Here is a 14,753-nt window from a genome sequence, read left to right on the forward strand (position 1 = left end):
TTTAATACAAACGAGTGTTTGAATAGAATGTATAGGTTTGCTTGCTCAATATAAAATCATATTTAAAATGTATTTTTTAATTCTCCAAGCTATAAATGCATTAATAAGTTAGGATATGGCTGCATCATCTACAATCATGTATGTGCAAATTACGGTGACATTCATCTAGCCAGCTGGATAAAAGTTGGTAGAAATAATGAAAACACTGCTTGCATAGCACTGTCATCCAGATAAAATGCTTGCTTCTAGGCAGAAGAGCCAAGATCCTATAGATTGTGCTACATGTCATGTTAATATATTTGAAACCAAATGCAACTATATGGCTTTGGCATTACAGATTTTCATGGTTGGCTAATTTGCAATGCAGTGAAACATATGTCTCTTTATTCACAGAACACAGACTCCAAGAAGCTTAAGTTTTACTGTCATTGAATAAGATATGAGAACACTCACAAAATACATTTAGATGATGGAAACGTGACATATTCTTAGTAGTAGTAGATGAACACATAAGCTGAGAAGAAGTAAGCAGATAGGTAAAAACTGCATGACTATAATGTATACTTATGCAGAAAAATCAAACTGAGACTGTTGTACTACAAATCCATTTTAACACATAGCAGCACTGGGCTAGCAATAGACACCAAAAGAATTTGTGCATTAAAAGATATTAGTATATACAGGGAGAAGGGATCAAAATCCTTGTTATGCTTTAATTTCATTAAAATGGTAAATTAATGTTCATTTTTAAAAATATTTAAACAGTAGAGACGAAGTCTAAGGTAATGTACTGTCTGTAAACAGAAATCATAGTGAAATGACACCATCATTACCCAGAAAAATTATCTCCAGACAGCTCTGGATGCCAGGCTTTCCTTATAATTTTTACCTGTTTTCAACTCCCATCATTTAGTACTGCTATCATCGCCAAACAGCTAAGCTTTTATAACATTTTATTTGTCTGTCAGCTCAGTTTTGAGAGATCAGGACATAGATCTCAAAGAAATTTCAACCATGTGTTTGCATAATGATCATGACCTTACTTTCAGATTATAGAAGACATTATTTTCCTACAAACTCAGAAATAATATATTCTTATACTCCTAAGAAACATAAAAAGTGTGATAAACAACTATTTTGTATTTTGAGGGACAAAAGTATTCTAAGGAGACTGTGAGAAGCATGTAGTCTCTAAATACAGAGTAAAGCTTCTTTATTTTTACTGCATCAAAATAAATCAAAACCAGCCAAAGAAAGACAGAAAGTACAAAGCCAAATTATTTTCTTTCTGTACTAGAATAAATCTTAGTTAACTTTGAACAGATCTAGACTTATGAAGAAAAAAAAAAGATGTTGAAGTGTCAGAATTTTTTTTTTTAATTTAACTTTAGTAATTTACCATATAATAAAGCTTTGTAGATGTCACTGCCCAAAGTATTGTGTAAAATTCTAAGGGACAGCTCTAAATCTTTGCAAAGATATGAGGCAGAAAAATCATAAAAGATACCACAGTAATTTTCTGATCGTGTGGTCTCCATAGCCAATATTTATGTAACCAGAGATCTTTTTGATGCCCAAGTAGAGTTCATGATGCAATTTATTCAATGCTAAACAGTCCATCACTTGCACCAACATTTCTTCAACTCTTCTTGCTAACAGGATAGCTTAAAAGAACCATTCTCATGAAAGATTTAAACAGCAAACTTTTTTTAAGTGGGGACTTAATCAGAATTCTGTGTATTTGATTGATATATTCTTCTGAGAAGAATATATCTCTTGAGGAAAAACTATCATTTGGCTATTTAAAGGGTTGAATAGTAAGAAGTGATGAATACATACTTCATCCTTTGAAGTATTTGCAGAATGAGAGAACATATGGAAATAAGATCTTATTTGCCTGACCGAGCACTTAATTTACACATACGTATTTGTGCTTAGATTATACTTATAGGTATTATACATACTAGGTTACAGAGATTATACATTCTAGGTAACAGAGGCCAGGGATTTATCCTGAGTCTTAAGCCATGTATCAGACTGGCTCAAACTCATGCCTCTTATGCCTGGTCACTCATTAGAAATTTTCCTAGAGATAACTTGCTGGAGTAATTGAAAGAGAAACAGGTAGTGAGCTAGCAAGTAATGAGATCATTAGAAGTCTGCTACTGAGCTCATACTCTGCTTATAATCAGTTTACCACCATCAACATAGCCAGATGTGACTTCTGTATTGAAAGGAAAAAAAATGATCCTGCGCATGATGTCAAGTATTGGTTTACAGTTGTCTAAATTGCTTGTTATAACTTTTCTTGTCATGGTTTTGGCTCCTTTGACTGTTATTCCTTGAAAAATATTTTATCACATCTCAAAACGATAACACTAGCAATGAGGAGGGAGCTTAATCATAGAAAAATTGTCATTAAATGCCAGTTGGCTTCTGAGCCAGAGAGCATTCCCTAAGAAACCTAGTTTCATGACACAAAACATTTCAGAATGGCAGAACCTGCCTAAATTTTCTATGTCAAATACCTTAAATGAACTCATGTGATGTCACATGGCTGAAGTTCATTGAAGCCATGTATTGTTTAGGAAAACTGTCCTTAAACAGTAATAATACTTACATTCATCAAACTCTCTTTCCTACTTATCTTTGGCAAATAGGGTAGATAACTACTTCACTTTGGAATGAGGGATGTTCAAGTAGAGCTTCTTTGAACAAGGATGTGAACACATACCTACCTCCAAAGCTCATCGTAATAAGTAGCGTATGTCAATTATGTTATATAGTCACTGATAAAGCTCTATTTCAAATTCTGTAACAACTTGAAACTCCTAATTTAGTTTTAATATCATCTTTTTAGTGACATGTATATGCTTGAGTGGCAAGGTCTGCCAAACACATTAGAACATTTTAAGTCTGCCCTCTGTATTTCCCATTTCTTCAGTATGTGAATTTAGAAATTTAGCAATGTCTTTGAATATCACACTCCACACTCCTAAATCAAAAGGCATTCACAGATGTCTACAATTGTTAAAATTACTCTTGCACAAGAGCAACATGAGCATATTGAAGAACTTGTGCTGCTGTAGGAAACAGAAGTCTGCTTCTCTCAGGCAAAAAATACTAGACAGAGCAAGAAAGAAAGCATAACCACAGACAAGCTTGACTTTCCTTTTATTCCAACCCCACTTAATGTCTTGCTAAGAGTCAATGATTAATGGTTTAAATTAATAAACAAATTATATTAAAGATTAAGTGACCATTGTAAACTAAGCTATTATCTATAGAAACGTAACTAGTATACCTTTTTCCCTAGTAGCATCAGTCCGCAGGTAAAGGTTCTTATGTATTCCATAACATTTTAAATACATCATTTTGTTTATGTACCTTCATTTTTTTTTTTGTACTTCTCTTAAAAAATATTTCTCTTCATAGGATAGTTAGGCTTGGAGAGTACCTTAAGGAAAGGACCATCTAGTTTTCACCACCACCCCCCCACCCCACCCCCCCCCCGCCATGTGCAGGGACACCTCACACTAAACCTTCTCACCCAATGCTCTACCCAGTCTGTCCTTGAACACTGCCAGTGATGGAGCTCTCACAGCTTCCCTGGGCAACCCATTCCAGTGCCACACCAGCTGTACAGTAAAGAATTTCTTCCTTATATCCAATCTAAACTTCCCCTGTTTAAGTTTTAACCTGTTACCCCTTGTCCTGTCAGTACAGTCCCTCCCCAACATCCCTATAGACCCCCTTCAGATACTGGAAGGCTGCTATGAGGTCTCCATGCAGCTTTCTCTCCTCCGAGCTGAACAGCTCCAACTTTCTCAGCCTATCTTCACATGGGAGGTGCTCCAGTCAGTCAGAACTTACATTTTTCCAGTATTTAAAACCTCTCATATGCTACAAAATATATGCATAAGGTTTGATATATGAAATGCTGAAATCAATTGAAAGATCTCAGTTCACTTTATTAAATTGATTAAACCTTACAGTAAGGTGGGGTTTTTTTTTTTCATTTGTCATTTATAGAGCAGTTTGCTGGGTTTCTAGTCATTAAGGTTTCTGTTTTTTTTTAATTCCTAATGGAACACCTATGAGTAATCGTCTCTTGGTGACTGGGCTTTACCTGAAGACGAGAAGGAAAAGAAGAGCAAGTTTATCATTGGCAACTTGCTTCTCTTTTGCCTGTGCAGCTCAATTAGTCTAACTATTTTTGTGTCACTTGTCTGGCTATATAGCTTGTGAACCGCTGCCTCAATTGGTATTTATATGACTCTGCCTCCCCTGGGATCACTAAAATCAATCAAAGTACTCATTCATGTGTTTTCAATTAAGAATGCTAGTAATCCTATCACACAAGCACAGCTAAGTACTTCCCTAAATTTTGTAAGGTTCAAGGCTAAGTGAGTGGTAATGTTTTCCTGAATTGTATCTATTATGGGTACTATCTTTTATTTGGCATTTTAATTTGTTTTTCTGAGTTTAACACAGTTTAATTACATTCTGCCTATTATTCTCATTTAGCAACCTTTCTTTTTTTTTTTCCTTCTCATTTCTAAATGTAATTCCAGAAACTCCCAGCTGTGTTTCACAAGCAAATTGCACCAACACACTGCTTATCTGCTTTTCCAGACTATTAGTGAGACAGAGTTCAACTGACAAAATCATAGCTGAATCAGTGCGAACAGCAGAAAAAGAAGTTCACATTGAAATATGCAGATATCACCTAACATCAACATACATTTGCAATTGTCTTGTTTAATACTTGGAGCATATATTATCATTATATATCACTTGTTAGCTACTTCTTCCTGTTAATTTCTTCTCTTATATACCTCTGTTACTTTGACTTAGGAGTCTAAATTATACAAGAGCTTCAACTTTTTAAAGAAGTATTAAAAATAAGAAAATTAATAAATAGTTAAAATGATTGTAAAATGTCAGAAGAATCATACACACATCAGACTGACAGATTTTTTTTATATAAAACATTTTTTCCTGATATGATTATGCAGAAATGATAAAGACTTCAAAAGACACAAAACATGTTCTCTATTGCATAAAAATGCTTGGGAAATAAAATGGAAAATTTAAGTGAATCTAGAAGCACTCTTAAAAAGGCACACTTAAGAAAGATTAGGAGTAATCAAAAGATTAATTGTAGACAATTAATTTCCAGTTCAGAGATGTGCATTTATTACTGTGTTAGATGCTATGTTGCAACTTCATCTTAATGTTAGTTTAAAAGAATAAACTGTTTGCAATGTCATCTTCCAACTGTCTTGCAAGTGTTGTTATACCAGCAGAATTCTGCTGTACAGACACAGTTATTCCATTTGGTGGCACAGAAAACACAATTTTCTGCATACTGACTACAGCTTTAATGAACCATTTTACATTTTACTTCATGGTCCCAATATTGAATCAAATTATTATTTTCCTTCCTCTGAAAAATCTGTATATGATTTATTAACAGCCATGGTTCTAGATGATTTCTCAACCATTTTTAATAATAGTGATTAGAGAAGATTGCCCAGGGCTGTGTCCAGTTGGATTTTGAAATTTACTCTAAGGATAGAGATGTTACTTACCTCTCTGGGCAACCTGTTTCAGTGTTTGACACCATCACAATAACCAAGTATTTTTTGTTGTGTTGAAGTTGAATTTTGTGTATTTCAGAGTATAATCATCACCACTTACCTTCATTGGGCAACACTGAGAAGAGTTTGGCACTGCCTTGCTTACTTCACTCTTCCATTTGATAAAATCTCTCTGAGCTTTCCCTTCTCCCAGCTGAAGAGTCTCAGGTCTCTTTGCCTCTCATCATTCAACAGATGATCTAGTCCCTTTATTCCTGTCTCTTTGGGAGAGTCCAAATCAGCAAACAAAAGGAAAAAAGAAGACTGTCCATAGTCCCCATCATCTAAGCCTCCATTTGCCGTAAGCCTGTATTTCATTGTGAGCAATGTACCTTTTGTGACCCTTTCTTACATGTGTCAATCATTGGTCTGCTGTAAAGAGCTGAGAATTTTCTTTAAACTGCCTTCTCTGCAGCCTGTGCTTCCACTGGACTCACCAGTAAAACTCCATCCTGCTCTTGCTCCTGCTTGTGGACCACTCACATGACAAGGACAAAGGTACATTCACAATTTCGAGTGAATTTACTCAGCCTTCTATTTCTTGTTTCCATTTGCAGTGTTACTCCACAATCCTCAAAGAAACAAAACCACTCCTGAAGTCAGTGACAGTGCCTGAAGTAAGGCATATGCACACATTCTCCCACAGACATGTTTTGTTTGAAAAGAGGAAATATGTTAGCACTGACAGCTGCATTACATATTCTTCACATGCCTGACAACCTTTCCCCTTGAGCTGAACTAATCCTCCTGCTGTCTTTCCTTGGAACAGGTTCTTCTGGGACCTGTCAGGTAACCTTATAAAGTGCTTTCTAAGCTCAGAAAAGACCAGAAGTGTTTGCAAGTGTAATCACCACACATTAGAGAAGAAACTGGTTTCTTAAAACAGAAAAGCTTCCTCCATTTCTTTCCTAAGCTTGAAACACTAGCCTTCTGTTGGATCATTTGAATTTTCAAGGTATATCCGTGTTAAAATTGCTACCTTGCAAAAAAAAAAAAAAAAAAAAAGTAATGGTACTTATTAAAGCGTGTCAGTAACATCTGCATTTTGAAAGACCTTGTTACTGGATTTTTAATATGAAATATATGAAATAAATGTATAGAAATTTCTGAATAACCTTACAAGCATTTTAATATAAATAGTACAAAAACCCCCAAGTCAACAGTACAAAAATCAAGTAAATAGTACAAAAAAACCAGTTCTTTTTCTCCTGAGTGGGACCAAATTTTCCAAATCAACCCTGTTGCTCGTGATAAAATTTTCAGCAGAATGACACTTTGACTGGGAGATTCAAATCACTCAGGAACAATAGACCTGTCCAAGTAAAACTATTTCTTGTCATTGATTACAGAGAGTAATCAATGTATTTCAACACAGATGACTCAGCTGATTAAAGCACATTCAAATCTGAGGCAAAAAAAATTGTCCAGTTTAAACAATCTAGTTTTGTTGCTCTATAAATTACATCACTAGACTAAGTGAAAATCATTTTTCTCCTTTCAGAGACTGATTTGAAGTCACTGAGCAAAATCAATGGAGTGTCTGACTCAAGTTACATGGCAGTGTTTTTAAAGATACAGGAAAAACTTGAACAGCACAGGTTTCTTTAAATAAATCATAGAACCATAGAACCATGGAATCACAGAATCATAGAATCATAGAATGAGTGCTTTGGGTTGGAAGACACCTTAAAGATCGTCTAGGTCCTTCCCCCAGTAAAATGAGTATGCGCTCAAACCTGTGGCACAATTTTAGAGAAATGTTTTAAAAATATATTCTCAAAGTTATTTAGAACCTAAATAATAACAGAGGAGCACACTCTCCAAAGGAAAATGTATAAGTTTAGTCCTGCAATGTTTGTATGTGATAATAAAAATATCAGTGCTTTTATAGTTATTCTTTTTGCTAGTATTCTTAGAAAGCATGTTTCTATGCAGTGGTGTTTTGTGAACTTTCTGCCTGTTTATGCATTTAGAAATGGTTCTCCTCAGAGAACTTTAGCAACTATAAACATTTGGGGGCTTTTTCCTAGTAATTCAAAGACTTCTAAAGTTTGCTGTTTTGTTTTGAGGACTATTTTATAGTTTTGAGGTTTCTTCAATTCTAATAAATACATTGGTTAAGATAAGAATATTGAATAAGCAAGTAATTTGTATTAAAATTTAAAGAAACATTAATCAGTACTTTTTCTAAACACTTTCATTATTTTTTCATAAAATTCTTATGCTGCTCAGAGTTAGGAAAACCCTAAAGGGAAAACCTAAATGAATTGCCTGAAGGAAAAAACCCCAAATGAACCATTTAGTTACTATGCTTATGTATTGTTTAGAATATAGATAGCATAAGAGATGTCACATTCCATTTCCAGCATAAGGAGAAGATCCAAGGCTTCAAAGCATTTTGCAGTTCTTAGTTCAGGTTGCTGAATTTGTTCATTTTGTTTGAAAATTAACAGCTGAATATTCAACTTTGAAGTTAATCATTGGTATTCATTTGCAGTTGGCATTACATGACGTAATGGTAAACAGATACAGAAAAAACATACATGCTTATAAAAAGGGGCTTATTTTATTGTTCACTACTTATAGTGTTGTTTGTAAAAAAACACTGACTGGTACTAAATCTTTGAGGGTTATATAACATTTTGGTTTTGAGTTAGACTTAGAAAAAAAATTATCATTTAAATCAATACATCATAAGGTACCAATATATATATGGAGAGAAATATGAAAAACCACACAAACAAAATCCACAAATATAATATGTCATGGTAATATTAAGGTACTTACATACACTGATATCTTTGCTTTCTTAAACTGTATATAATTTTAGACACGTTTCAAGCATGTGTGCCTTAATGGATAAAGAAAGGAGAGAGGGGTTGAGAAAAAAAGAAAGAGAACAATACTTGAAGAAAATGTAAATGTCATTACCATGTTGAAAAGCAGCTTGACAAGACATCCTTAATTTTCTTCACAGGCTTCCGTAACTGTTTATCAATTGAAAAAACATTGTGTCAGAGCATTTTGAGAACTTCAAACCATCCCAGAATTGTTCTGACAAGAACAGAAAGAAAAGGCAAGCAAACACCGCTATCCAATAATTACCTGTCTTACTTTGATATCTGCCATTGGCTTGAATACAATTTAAGTTCAAAAGTTAGCTGTTTAAATGTGAACAAAGCTATCATTTTATTTAATAAATGCATCCAGGATATTAGAAGTAAGCTTGACAAAGTTGACAAATTTAATATCATTTTCCCAGTGTCCGCATAATATACAAACATCATCCAGTAGAAGCTTTTGTGCGTTAAGATCCAAAAGAAATTATAATGACTACTTTTGCTAAGTAAATTATGTATTAATTTTCTTTTATTTTTCCCTTTTTAATTAAGAGAAGTTTCATAAAAGTTATCCTTTTGTATTTCTGTTTTCCTTTGTACAAAACGGAGAATTTTTTTTTCATTAATTTATTTTTATAACATAGCATGTGATTAAGTAAAGAGTACATTATGGGCAGGCAGAAGTACTCATCAATGGCAACTTTAGACAAAAATCAGGTTTTGAAAAAAGGAAAGGGGAGAAAAGATAGATAAACCTGAACTAGACTTCTGTTTCTTAAGTAGTAACATTTACACAACAGCAAAGCCCATAGAAATGAAGAACATGTCAAAATAATGAGTTTAACTGTTAACTTAAAATTTTTGTCCTGTAATTCTTATAATTTCTAATCAGCAATAGAAAAACACAGATATAAACTGAGAGTCACTGAGTCTTGAAATTTCTTGTTAAGTACTGAGATATTAAAAGTACTCATTTGTTTCTTTTGAATGTTTTGTGGTTGGTTTTTTTTTGTATGTTTGTTGTTTCTTCTTTCCCCCCTAGAAATTTAGAAATCCATCTGAATAAAGTTATAATTTTAAGGCTAGAAGCAGGACATTAAATTTTTATTTAAAAAGTTCTTTGCTTTGCGTGCTACAAGTACACTATTATGAGTAGATTTAAATAATAGTAGTAAATGTCAAGGTCCCTCTGGATGGCATTCCTCCCCTCCTCCATCGTATCAAGCAAACCAGACAGCTTGGTGTCATCGGCAAACTTGCTGAGGGCGCACTCAATCCCACTGTCCATGTCAGTGACAAAGATGTTGAACAAGACTGGTCCCAACGCCGATCCCTGAGGGATACCACTCGTTACTGGTCTCCAGATGGACATTGAGCCATTGACCACAACACTTTGTGTGCGGCCATCCAGCCAGTTCTTTATCTACTGAGTGGTCCACCCATCAAATTGATGTCTCTCCAATTTAGAGACAAGGATGTCATGTGGGACAGCTACAGGTTGGGCAGAGAAAAGATTCAGAGCAGCCCTGCGGAGAAGGACTTGAGGGTATTGGTCAATGAGAAAATGAACATGAGCCGGCAGTGTGCGCTTGCAGCCCAGAAAGCCAACCGTATCCTGGGCTGCATCAAAAGGAGTGTGACCAGCAGGTCGAAGGAGGTGATCCTGCCCCTTTGCTCTCATGAGACCCCACTTGGCGTATTGTGTGCAATTCTGGTGTCCTCAACATAAAAAGGACATGGATCTGTTGGAACAAGTACAGAGGAGGAACATGAGAATGATCAGAGGACTGGAGCACCTCCCATATGAAGATCGGCTGAGAAAGTTGGGGTTGTTCAGCCTGGAGAAGAGAAGCCTGCATGGAGACCTCATAGCAGCCTTCTAGTATCTGAAGGGGCCTATAGGGATGCTGGGCAGGGGCTGTTTATTAGGGACTGTAGTGATAGGACAAGGGGTAATGGGTTAAAACTTAAACAGGGGAAGTTTAGATTGGATATAAGGAGGAAATTCTTTCTTGTTAGGGTGGTGAGGCACCGGAATAGGTTGCCCAGGGAGGCTGTGAATGCTCCATCCCTGGCAGTGTTCAAGGCCATGTTGGATGAGGCCTTGGGCGATATGGTTTAGAGAGAGGTGTCCCTGCCCATGGCAGGGGGTTAGAACTTGATGATCTTAATGTCCTTTCCAACCCTAACTATTCTGTGATTCTATGATTCTATGACAGTGTTGAACACTTTACACAAGTCCAGGTAGATGACATCAACTGCTCTCCCCTGTCCATCAGTTCCATAGCCCCATCATAGAAGACCACCAGATTGGTCAGGCAGGATTTCCCCTTAATGAAGCCATGCTGGCTGTCACGAAGCACCTTGTTGTTTTTCATGTGCCTTAGTGTGCCTTCCGGGAGAATCTGCTCCAAGATTTTGCGATGCATAGAGGTGAGACTGACTGGTCTGTAGTTCCCTGGGTCATCCATTATCCCCTTCCTGAAAATGGGGGTTATATTTCCCTTTTTTCAGTCATCAGGAACTTCACCTGACTGCCATGATTTTTCAAATATGATAGACAGTGGCTTAGCAAGTTCATTTGCCAGTTCCTTCAGGACCCTTGGATGGATTTCATCAGGTCCCATGGACTTGTGCATGTTCAGGTTCTTAAGATGGTCTCTCCTGCAGTGGGCCTTAGGTCTTCATTCTCACACTCCCTTTGCCTGCATTCCAAGACTTGGGTGTTGTGGTCAGATCATTGCCAGTGAAGACTGCATGAAAGAAGTCGTTTTACTGCATGTTCCCAACCGCTGCTAATAGGGAATGAGTTAGTTAACAGAAATAATCAGCATGCACTCTATTAAGTAATAGAAATCTGTGGGTTTCGGGTATAATATGCTCTTATTATATAGGCCTTTTAAAAATGTACCTTCTCTTCCAAGAGTGAGTATTTCAGAAGTGTTCATTACTAGACTACATTTATTCTAACTGAAAGAACCTCAGCCTTTTCTAAATCCAGGGCAGCTAGTTCTCCTGATAACTTGGGGAGAGGGCCGAAGTTGTCCCTAGTCTGTCTTTTATTCTCAATGTATCTATAGAATCCCTTCCCCTTATCTTTCACATCCCTAGCCAAGTTTAATTATAACTGGGCCTTAGCTTTCCTAAGCTGGTCCCTAGCTTCACAGAAAACATCCCTGTACTCTTCCCAGGCTGCCTGTCCTTGTTTAGACCTTTTATAAGCCTCTTTTTTTCCTTTGAAGTTTCATCAGCAACTCCTTATCCATCCAAGGCAAGTCTCCTGGCTCTCCTGCTGCACTTCTTCTAGTCAGGACGCAACACTCCTGAGCTTGTAGTATTTAATAGTTTTTTTGTTGCTGTTTTTAAAATCCAACACAGCTGCTATTATTTGTTTTTCTGATTTGTGATGGGTAAGAATTGTATCTTTAAATACGTATGAATGAAACCTTAAGGACTGTAAGATCCTACAGTTACCAATAACAATATGTTAGAATCAGTCTCTGCACACAGACGCAAAATGACAGCACTTGGATGTATGTCCTTGAATGAACAGTCTTGTGTCAAGAATTGAACTCACTTTGCACTAGGAGGACAAAACCAACATCCTAAAGCTACTGACTAAAATGTTCCTTACTCTTGCCCTTGCTCTCTTCAGTTGTTTTCCCTTCTTCCTTTTATTTTCCCTTCTCACAAAGGGAATAACTCTCCTGAAACAGAGAGTTACGGACATATATGCAGACGTCTAGTACAGGAGGTCTCATTGGGTTTCATGTCCAGGAACACATTTTCAAGAAGAGCTCCTGCTTAGCAGAGGGAAAGGCTAGATTACGAGGCAGGAGAATTCCCTGGAATGAAGCTGGCTCTCCCAGGGAGTGGAAGAGTATGAATCGTGTTTTGATTACTGACAATTAGGTTTTGTTCTTTAAATCTACACATCTTTTTTTTATTTGCCTATGAGACAATATAATTACTTTTTAAAAAATATTTTGCCATGTTTCTGTGCTCTTAGTTTGACTGTCACTGTTCAATTCACAATGAGCGAATAAGAAAGAATATGATGTGAACTTAGGGAACAGGCTGTGTCAAAGATTTGGTATGGAGAGATACCTTCTGTAACGATCCACCAAAACACATAAGGTCATTCAGGGTTGCTCTAAAATATTCCCTTTATAAAAAGGAGCATTTGTAGAAACTAAACGGTAGTCAGGATTCAGCACTTGAACAGCATTTCTGTGGTTACTAAAGCATATACGTCAAAGCTCTTTCCTAGTTTATGCACCCATCAAGGTGTGTTTAACCTTTATAAACTGTGGAATCTTGAAACTGACATGAATAGAAAACCAGGCATTTGTTTGCATAACCAGTATAGTGTATATCAGACTAAGTATTCTCTGGTTCTGATTTTATATTATTTTCCTCAGGTAATATCAATCTGATGTATGATGTAAAACCCTGCAACAAGGAAAAAAATCTTGTGAGTGGACTGAAACAGTTATAAATACATATCTATATCCCTATTCTCCCAGGTTTGTCTAGGGTTTGTTTTATTTTGTTTCGTTTTGGGTAAGTAGTGGTTTAAGCCCAGCCAGTAACTCAGAACCACACAGCCGCTCTCTCACTCCCCCCATCTTCTTCTGCCCGGCTACCAGAGCAGTCGGGAGAAGAATTGAAAGAATGTAACTCCCACGGGTTGAGATAAGAACAGTTTAGTAACTAAGGTATAACACAAATCACTACTGCTACCACCAATAATAATAATGATAAGGGAAATAACAAGGGAAGAGAATACAACACCTCACCACCCATTGACCAATACCCAGCTTGAACTAAGCAGCGATCTAGCCCTTCTAAGTAACTCCCCCCAGTTTATATACTGAGCATGAAGTGCTGGGGTATGGAATACCCCTTTGGGTAGTTTGAGTCAGGTGTCCTGTCTCTGCTTCCTCCCTGCTTCCCACGCACCTCCACACTGGCAGATCATGGGGCTGGGAAAGTCCTTGATCAGAGCAAACATTACTTAGCAAGAACTAAATACATTGGTGTGATCAGTGTTATTCTCAGACAAAAATTGAAAACACAACACTATACCAGCTACTAAGAAAGAGAAAAGTAACTGCTACTGCTAAACCCAGGACACGTTAGGTGGGGTAGGAAGTGTGCATGTGTCTACATGTGTGTTTAGACACTACATTATGCTCATACTGGTTTCCCTGTAACACATCTGCAGAAAATTCAATGTGATGAGCAGAGGAAGTCTCAGCAACAACTTTCAGTCACTTTCAATAGCTTATTGAGAGACACTTTTTGTACCAGTCCAATGGGAAAAGGAAGAACAACAGACAATGCCTCAGCTGGTCACCCTTTATAGTCTAATAAATTAAAATACTGGAACCATTCACTTATATTGTTCTGGTTGTGAGGCATTGGTGGGGGTCACCATGCATGGTGCCATTACCATATCATCCATGAATGGTGTTATTACTGCATCATGACTCTATAACTTCTGTTCAATGAGTGAAAGGCCTTTGTTGTATGCACATATTAGGTGATATGCACAGTTTGTTTGAACAGCATTGAGACTGGGGCTTTGTGCCTGGGAACAATGCTCCATTTGGTGATGCAGGCATGTGGGAGATTTATCCTATAGGTGTAATAGGAAGAGATGCACTCTCAGAGTGCATCTGACTGGCACAGTCAGACCAGAGTATTTCTTGACAACTTTGAGTTAAACAATGAAATCCTTTGAAAAGGCACTATAACTACCCTTCCACCTAGCACAAAAAAAAAAAAAAAAAAACAAAACAAACCAAGCCAATCAACCAACCGATCAACCAAACAAACAAAAAAGAAAGCCCTAAATAAAAAAAAAAAAATCCACCCCAACCAAACAATAACAACAATAACCCCCCCCCACACACACACACAAAACCCTGGACATGTATCCCATTTGTATTCTCAAACACTGTTTCTCTAGGCAAAAAAAGTTGTCCTTGGATAGGATAAAAGGTGTCCTTGGATGTGCCTTTACAGTGATGTTCTGTTGGACCTGAGGATGGAGGCCCTGGAGTATTATCACAGGGCATGCACACCTTCAGGTTCTCCTCATAGTGAAAAACAGCCTTCATACCTTTGTGCTGTCAAGAAGAGCTACTGGCTTGTATTCCCACTCCAAAGTTTTCACTGCCTCCTATGTGGTTCCAGATATTCAGAGCTGTTTGTTTCCATGTAGGATTGCTGTCTAGTCCCTTCCTACCCACCAACAATCATAAGA

The sequence above is a fragment of the Neopsephotus bourkii genome, unplaced genomic scaffold, assembly GCF_033783945.1.
Source record: "Neopsephotus bourkii isolate Nb327-2 ecotype Australia unplaced genomic scaffold, CSIRO-AGI_Nbou_v1 NB_821, whole genome shotgun sequence".
Taxonomy (NCBI): Eukaryota; Metazoa; Chordata; class Aves; order Psittaciformes; family Psittacidae; genus Neopsephotus; species Neopsephotus bourkii.